Source organism: Arachis stenosperma, chromosome 4 (assembly GCF_014773155.1).
Source record: "Arachis stenosperma cultivar V10309 chromosome 4, arast.V10309.gnm1.PFL2, whole genome shotgun sequence".
In the NCBI taxonomy this organism is placed as follows: Eukaryota; Viridiplantae; Streptophyta; class Magnoliopsida; order Fabales; family Fabaceae; genus Arachis; species Arachis stenosperma.
In genome coordinates this window covers 106,649,543-106,658,956 of record NC_080380.1, presented here as the reverse complement: position 1 = coordinate 106,658,956, position 9,414 = coordinate 106,649,543, and the positions used below count along the sequence as shown (strand labels likewise).

At 38.7% G+C, this 9,414-nt stretch overlaps 1 non-coding gene across 1 annotated transcript; it reads left to right on the top strand.

Moving 5' to 3' along the window:
- The first annotated feature begins 4,512 nt into the window (after window positions 1-4,512).
- On the top strand, window positions 4,513-4,620 carry LOC130978673 (small nucleolar RNA R71). Its single transcript, XR_009086292.1, has one exon. It is a non-coding gene; the product is annotated as a small nucleolar RNA R71 (small nucleolar RNA).
- Window positions 4,621-9,414: the final 4,794 nt, after the last annotated feature.

Here is a 9,414-nt window from a genome sequence, read left to right as displayed (position 1 = left end):
TTACAGGTTTGAAGCACGTCACAGTCATTCAATCATTGAATCCTACTCAGAATACCACAGACAAGGTTTAGACCTTCCGGATTCTCTTGAATGCCGCCATCAGGTCCTGCCTATACCACGAAGATTCCGAAGAATCCAAGAGATATTCACTAAGCCTCAGATGCTTGTAGAACAAGAATGGTTGTCAGTCACCTTGTTCATGGGTGAGAATGGTGATGGGCGTCAATCATCACCTTCATCATGTTGAAGAACAAGTGATATCTTGGATAAAGAACAAGCGGAATTGAATGGAAGAACAATAGTAATTGCATTAATACTCGAGGTACAGCAGAGCTCCACACCTTAATCTATGGTGTGTAGAAACTCCACCGTTGAAAATACATAAGAACAAGGTCTAGGAATGGCCGTGAGGCCAGCCCTCCAATGATCTAAGAACTAGATGTCCGAAGATGAAAATACAATAGTAAAAGGTTCTATATATAGAAAACTAGTAGCCTAAGGTGTACAAAGGTGAGTAAATGACATAAAAATCCACTTCCGGGCCCACTTGGTGTGTGCTTGGGCTGAGCATTGAAGCATTTTCGTGTAGAGACTCTTCTTGGAGTTAAACGCCAGCTTTTATGCCAGTTTGGGCGTTTAACTCCCATTTAGGTGCCAGTTCCGGCGTTTAACGCTGGAATTTCTTGAGGTGACTTTGAACGCCGGTTTGGGCCATCAAATCTTGAGCAAAGTATAGACTATCATATATTGCTGGAAAGCCCAGGATGTCTACTTTCCAACGCCATTGAGAGCGCGCCAATTGGGCTTCTGTAGCTCCAGAAAATCCACTTCGAGTGCAGGGAGGTCAGAATCCAACAGCATCTGCAGTCCTTTTCAGTCTCTGGATCAGATTTTTGCTCAGGACCCTCAATTTCAGTCAGAAAATACCTGAAATCACAGAAAAACACACAAACTCATAGTAAAGTCCAGAAAAGTGATTTTTAATTAAAAACTAATAAAAATATACTAAAAACTAACTAAAAGATACTAAAAACATACTAAAAACAATGCCAAAAAGCATACAAATTATCCGCTCATCACAACACCAAACTTAAATTGTTGCTTGTCCCCAAGCAACTGAAAATCAAATAAGATAAAAAGAAGAGAATATACTATAGACTCCAAATTATCAATGAAACATAGCTCCAAATTAGATGAGCGGGACTAGTAGCTTTTTGCCTCCAAACAGTTTTGGCATCTCACTTTATCCTCTGAGGTTCAGAATGATTGGCTTCTTTAGGAACTTAGAATCCAGATAGTGTTATTGATTCTCCTAGTTAAGTATGATGATTCTTGAACACAGCTACTTATTGAGTCTTGGCTGTGGCCCAAAGCACTCTGTCTTCCAGTATTACCACCGGATACATACATGCCACAGACACATAATTGGGTGAACCTTTTCAGATTGTGACTCAGCTTTGCTAAAGTCCCCAATTAGAGGTGTCCAGGGTTCTTAAGCACACTCTTTTTGCCTTGGATCACAACTTTATTTTTTTCTTTTCTTTTCTTTTTCTTTCTCCCCTTTTTTTCGTTTTTCTGCTTCTCTCTTTTTTTTTTTTTTTTGTATTCACTGCTTTTTCTTGCTTCAAGAATCATTTTTATGATTTTTCAGATCCTCAGTAACATGTCTCCTTTTTCATCATTCTTTCAAGAGCCAACAATTTTAACATTCATGAACAACAAATTCAAAAGACATATGCACTGTTCAAGCATACATTCAGAAAACAAAAAGTATTTGTCACCACATCAAACTAATTAAGCTAGTTTTAAAGATGAATTTGAAATCCTGTACTTCTTGTTCTTTTGTGATAAAAACAGTTTTCATTTAAGAAAGGTGATGGATTCATATTGATAGCTTTAAGGCATAGACACTAAGACACTAATGATCATAAGACACAAACATAGATAAACATAAGCATAGAAATTCGAAAAACAGAAAAATAAAGAACAAGGAGATTAAAGAACGGGTCCACCTTAATGATGGCGGCTCTTTCTTTCTCTTGAAGATCCTATGGAGTGCTTGAGCTCCTCAATGTCTCTTCCTTGTCTTTGTTGCTCCTCTCTCATGATTCTTTGATCTTCTCTAATTTCATGGAGGAGGATGGCATGTGCTTCACCCTTAGTTGTCCCATGTTGGAACTTAATTCTCCTAGGGAGGTGTTCAGTTGCTCCCAATAGTCTTGTGGAGGAAAGTGCATCCCTTGAGGTATCTCAGGGATCTCATGATGAGAGGGGTCTCTTGTTTGCTCCATCTTCTTCTTAGTGATGGGCTTGAGGTCATGCCTTCTCAGTTGAACCGGCTTTGGATGCCATAAATGGTTATGGAAAAGCAAAAAGCAATGCTTTTACCACACCAAACTTAAAAGGTTTGCTCGTCCTCGAGCAAAAGAAGAAAGAAGAGAGTAGAAGAAGAAGAAATGGAGGAGAGGGAGATGGCCTTGTGGTTCGGCCATAAGGAGAAGAAGTGGTGTTTTATGAAGGATGGATGTGAGTGGTGAAGAGAAAGAGATGTTGAGGTGATTGGTGAATGGGTGAAGAAGAAAAGAGAGAGTGGTGGGGTTGTTTGGGGATCCTGTGGGGTCCACAGATCCTTAGGTGTCAAGGAAAAGTCATCCTTGCACCAAATGGGGCTCAAAAACACATTTTGAGCCAATTCTGGCGTTAAACGCCGGGCTGGTGCCCATTTCTGGCGTTTAACGCCAGGTTCTAGCCCTTTCCTGGCGTTTAACGCCAGTCTGGTGCCCCTTTCTGGCGTTAAACGCCCAGAATGGTGCCAGACTGGGCGTTAAACGCCCAACTGCTACCTTCACTGGCGTTTAAACGCCAGTGAGTTCTTCCTCCAGGGTGTGCTGTTTTTCTTCCTGTTTTTCATTCTGTTTTTGCTTTTTCAATGGATTTTGTGACTTCTTATGATCATCAACCTACAAAAAAGATAAAATAACAAAAGAAAATAGTTAACTATAAAACATTGGGTTGCCTCCCAACAAGCGCTTCTTTAATGTCATTAGCTTGACAGAGGACTCTCATGGAGCCTCAGAAATACTCAGAACCGTGTTGGAACCTCCCAACACCAAACTTAGAGTTTGAATGTGGGGGTTCAACACCAAACTTAGAGTTTGGTTGTGGCCTCCCAACACCAAACTTAGAGTTTGACTGTGGGGGCTCTGCTTGGCTCTGTTTTGAGAGAAGCTCTTCATGCTTCCTCTCCATGATGATAGAGGGATATCCTTGAGCCTTAAACACCAAGGATTCTTCATTCACTTGAATGATCAACTCTCCTCTATCAACATCAATCACAGCCTTTGCTGTGGCCAGGAAGGGTCTGCCAAGGATGATGGATTCATCCATGCACTTCCCAGGATCTTGTCTCTTTTGAGGTAATTTCTGCCTAGACAAGTCATCCAGTTCTTTGGTGAGCAAGGGGGGTTCATCTTCCCAAGTCTCATTTCCAAATAACTTGTCATTTAGCTTCATGATTGCTCCAAGGTATTTAGCAACTTGCTCTTCAGTGACATACTCATCCTCTTCAGAGGAAGAATACTCATCAGAGCTCATGAATGGCGGAAGTAAGTCCAATGGAATCTCTATGGTCTCATTTTGAGCCTCAGATTTCCATTGTTCCTCATTGAGGAACTCAGAGGAGTTTGGTATACGCCCACTGAGGTCTTCCTCAGTGGCGTCCTCCTCCTCTCTTTCCTCTCCATATTCGGCCATGTCTATGGCTTTGCACTCTCCTTTTGGATTTTCTTCTGTATTACTTGGGAGAGTACTAGGAGGGAGTTCAGTAACTTTCTTACTCAGCTGACCCACTTGTCCTTCCAAATTCCTAATGGAGGACCTTGTTTCAGTCATGAAACTTTGAGTGATCTTTATTAGATCAGAGACCATTGTTGCTAAGTCAGAAGTATTCTGCTTAGAATTCTCTGTCTGTTACTGAGAAGATGATGGAAAAGGCTTGCCATTGCTAAACCTGTTTCTTCCACCATTATTGTTATTGAAACCTTGTTGAGGTCTCTCTTGATTCTTCCATGAGAAATTTGGGTGATTTCTCCATGAAGAATTATAGGTGTTTCCATAGGGTTCTCCTAGGTAATTCACCTCTTCCATTGAAGGGTTCTCAGGATCATAGGCTTCTTCCTTAGATGAAGCATCCTTAGTACTGCATGGTGCATTTTGCATTCCAGACAAACTTTGAGAAATCAAATTGACTTGTTGATTCAATATCTTGTTCTGAGCCAGTATGGCATTCAGAGCATCAATCTCAAGAACTCCTTTCTTCTGATTAGTCCCATTGTTCACAGGATTCCTTTCAGAAGTGTACATGAATTGGTTATTTGCAACCATTTCAATCAGCTCTTGAGCTTCTGTAGGCGTCTTCTTCAAATGAAGAGATCCTCCAGCAGAGCTATCCAAAGACATCTTGGATAGTTCAGAGAGACCATCATAGAAAATACCTGTGATGCTCCATTCAGAAAGCATGTCAGAAGGACATTTTCTGATTAATTGTTTGTATCTTTCCCAAGCTTCATAGAGGGATTCTCCATCCTTCTGTCTGAAGGTTTGGACTTCCACTCTAAGCTTACTCAATTTTTGAGGTGGAAAGAACTTTGCCAAGAAGGCATTGACTAGCTTTTCCCAAGAGTCCAGGCTTTCTTTAGGTTGTGAGTCCAACCATGTCCTAGCTCTGTCTCTTACAGCAAAAGGGAATAGCATCAGTCTATAGACCTCAGGGTCTACCCCATTAGTCTTGACTGTGTCACAGATTTGCAAGAATTCAGCTAAGAACTGATGAGGATCTTCCATTGGAAGTCCATGGAACTTGCAATTCTGTTGCATTAGAGAAACTAATTGAGGCTTTAGCTCAAAGTTGTTTGCTCCAATGGCAGGGATAGAGATGCTTCTCCCATAGAAATCAGGAGTAGGTGCAGTAAAGTCACCCAGCACCTTCCTTGCATTGTTGGCATTGTTGTTGTTTTCGGCTGCCATGTGTCCTTCTTCTTTGAAGAATTCGGTCAGGTCCTCTAAAGAGAGTTGAGCCTTAGCTTCTCTTAGCTTTTGCTTCAAGGTCCTCTCAGGTTCAGGGTCAGCTTCAACAAAAATGCCTTTGTCTTTGTTCCTGCTCATATGAAGAAGAAGAGAACAAGAAAATATGGAATCCTCTATGTCACAGTATAGAGATTCCTTGAGGTGTCAGAGGAAGAAGAAAAGTAGAAGACAGAAGTAGAAAATTCGAACTTATCAAAGAAGATGGAGTTCGAATTTTGCATTAAGGAATAGTGTTAGTCCATAAATGGAAGGATGTGAGAAGAAGGGAAGTAATTTTCGAAAATTAAGAAAAAGATTTTGAAAACATTTTGAAAAACACTTAATTGATTTTCGAAAACAAAAGTGGGAAAGAAGTAAAGTGATTTTTGAAAAAGATTTTGAAATTAGAAATTAAAAAGATTTGATTGAAAACTATTTTGAAAAAGATGTGATTAAAAAGATTTGATTGAAAAGTTATGGTTTTAAAAAGATGTGATTGAGAAGATATGATTTGAAAACAATTTTAAAAGATATGATTTGAAAACAATTTGAAAAGATATGATTTTGAAAATTAATGACTTGCCTAACAAGAAAAGATATGATTCAAACATAAAACCTTCCTTAACAGAAAAGGCAAAAAATGTTCAATCAAATCATTAATTGTTAGTAAGTATCTTTGAAAAAGGAAAGAAATTGATTTTGAAAACATTTGATTGAAAAGATATGATTTGAAAAAGATTTGATTTTGAAAAACTTTGAAAACTTGAAAAAAATTGATTTTGAAAACAAAATCTTCCCCCTTTGCCATCCTGGCGTTAAACGCCCAGAATGGTGTACATTCTGGCGTTTAACGCCCAAACCTATACCTTTTTGGGCGTTAAACGCCCAACCAGGTACCCTGGCTGGCGTTTAAACGCCAGTCTGTCTTCTTCACTGGGCATTTTGAATGCTCAGCTTTTTCTGTATAATTCCTCTGCAGTATGTTCTGAATCTTCAATTCTTTGTATCATTGACTTGAAAAGACACAAATTAAAAATATTTTTGGATTTTTAATAATTAAAATGCAACAAGAATCAAATAACAATGCATGCAAGACACCAAACTTAGCAGTTTGTATACTATTGACACTAACTACATGAGAATGCATATGAGAAACACAAAACACTCAAGTCAATAGAATTCAAAGATCAAAACAAGAAAATCATCAAGAACAACTTGAAGATCAATGAGGACACATGCATGAATGCAATAAGAACAGAAACATGCAATTGATACTAAACTTAAGATGAGACTCTATACTCAAACAAGAAATATTTTGGTTTTTATGATTTTGTAATTTTTTTGGCTTTTTCGAAAATTAAGTGAAAAGGAAAATAAAGGTATCAAAATTCTTAGTGAGAATTCCAGGAATCATGCAATGTTAGTCTAAAGCTTTAGTCTAAAGGAATTAGACATAGCTAGCTATGCTTCAGCAAGACATTGCATTCAAGAGCTAAATTGATGATGATCAATCAGCTTTGGTGATGATAAGAACATCACCTTGAAACACTAGAATTCATTCTTAAGAACTCTGAAGAAAATAAATGCCTAATCTAAGCAACAAGATGAACCGTCAGTTGTCCATACACAAGAACAATCCCCGGCAACGGCGCCAAAAACTTGGTGCACGAAATTGTGATCACTACAACTTCGCACAACTAACCAGCAAGTGCACTGGGTCGTCCAAGTAATACCTTACGCGAGTAAGGGTCGATCCCACGGAGATTGTTGGTATGAAGCAAGCTATGGTCACCTTGTAAATCTCAGTCAGGCAGACTCAAATGGGTATAGTGATAAACGAAAATAACATAAAAGATAAAGATAGTGATACTTATGTATATCATTGGTGTAAGAGCTTCAGACAAGCGTATGAAGATGCCTTCCCTTCCGTCTCTCTGCTTTCCTACTGCCTTCATCCAATTCTTCTTACTCCTTTCCATGGCAAGCTCGTGTAAGGTTTCACTGTTGTCAGCAGCTACCTCCCATCCGCGCAGTGAAAGCTAATGCACACACTCTGTCACAGTGCTGCCAATCACCGGTTTGGTTCCCTCCCCTACCGGAATAGAATAACTCTTTTGCGTCTGTCACTAACGCCCAGTAGGTTACAGGTTTGAAGCACGTCACAGTCATTCAATCATTGAATCCTACTCAGAATACCACAGACAAGGTTTAGACCTTCCGGATTCTCTTGAATGCCGCCATCAGGTCCTGCCTATACCACGAAGATTCCGAAGAATCCAAGAGATATTCACTAAGCCTCAGATGCTTGTAGAACAAGAATGGTTGTCAGTCACCTTGTTCATGGGTGAGAATGGTGATGGGCGTCAATCATCACCTTCATCATGTTGAAGAACAAGTGATATCTTGGATAAAGAACAAGCGGAATTGAATGGAAGAACAATAGTAATTGCATTAATACTCGAGGTACAGCAGAGCTCCACACCTTAATCTATGGTGTGTAGAAACTCCACCGTTGAAAATACATAAGAACAAGGTCTAGGAATGGCCGTGAGGCCAGCCCTCCAATGATCTAAGAACTAGATGTCCGAAGATGAAAATACAATAGTAAAAGGTTCTATATATAGAAAACTAGTAGCCTAAGGTGTACAAAGGTGAGTAAATGACATAAAAATCCACTTCCGGGCCCACTTGGTGTGTGCTTGGGCTGAGCATTGAAGCATTTTCGTGTAGAGACTCTTCTTGGAGTTAAACGCCAGCTTTTATGCCAGTTTGGGCGTTTAACTCCCATTTAGGTGCCAGTTCCGGCGTTTAACGCTGGAATTTCTTGAGGTGACTTTGAACGCCGGTTTGGGCCATCAAATCTTGGGCAAAGTATAGACTATCATATATTGCTGGAAAGCCCAGGATGTCTACTTTCCAACGCCATTGAGAGCGCGCCAATTGGGCTTCTGTAGCTCCAGAAAATCCACTTCGAGTGCAGGGAGGTCAGAATCCAACAGCATCTGCAATCCTTTTTAGTCTCTGGATCAGATTTTTGCTCAGGACCCTCAATTTCAGTCAGAAAATACCTGAAATCACAGAAAAACACACAAACTCATAGTAAAGTCCAGAAAAGTGATTTTTAATTAAAAACTAATAAAAATATACTAAAAACTAACTAAAAGATACTAAAAACATACTAAAAACAATGCCAAAAAGCATACAAATTATCCGCTCATCAGTCCCTCAATTTCAGCCAGAAAATACCTGAAATCACAGAAAAATACACAAACTCATAGTAAAGTCCAGAAATATGAATTTTTCTTGGAAACTAATAAAAATATACTAAAAAGTAGCTAGATCCTACTAAAAACTACCTAAAAACAATGCCAAAAAGCGTATAAATTATCCGCTCATCAATGGTTAAGGATCTTTATCCTTGTTACTAACCACAACATGATAATTGCAAGGATCAATCTTATTAAGTCATCCTCTAACAAATGAGGGAAAGTCAAATGAGCTTTATCAATCCCAATCCATAAGTCCTAGCCACTCACTAATTGAATTAGTGAAAGCTAGTGTCAATGGACACCAATTATCAATCACTTGGACATTAGTAACTCAAGGTCACCCAAGTTACCATCCCAAGCCAAGAATAGAAAATCTACACTAAAATCCAACCAAGCATTTTATCAAACATTTGGAAGGTATAAAAGGAAAGCATAATAAAATGACAAGAAATATAAAATCTAACACTATCAAATGCAAGAAAATAACAATAACAAAGCAATTAAACAATAAGAAACATAAAACATAAATTGCATTAAAGGAAATGAAAGAAAACAAGAGTGCTCATAAAAATAATAAAATAAAGGAAATAATAAATTAAACTAAGAAAGCAAGGATCTAACAACAAGAAATTGAAAAGGTAAGTAAACAAAATCAATAATTAAAACCTAGATTTAAGAGAAATTAAACTAAATCTAACCTAATTCTAGAAAGAAGAGAGAATCTCTCTCTCTAGAATTCTAACCTAAAACATAATGAAAACTCAAAACTAGCACTACTTGGTTCATCCCCCTTCAATCCTTGGGTTCAATAGCATCAGAAATGGGTCAGACTGGGCCCAAAATGCTTCAGAAATCGCTGGCCATGAGTTGCCCTTAGTGAGTCATGCTGATCCTACGATGCGTGGAACGATGTGTATGTGTCTTTAAATGCCAGGAAACTCTTGCAAATTTTATATCATTTTGAAGCCCCAGATGTTAGCTTTTCAACGCAACTGAAATCGCTTCATTTGGACCTCTGTAGCTCAAGTTATGATCGATTAAGTGCAAAGAGGTCAGAATTGACAGTTTTGCGATTCCTTCA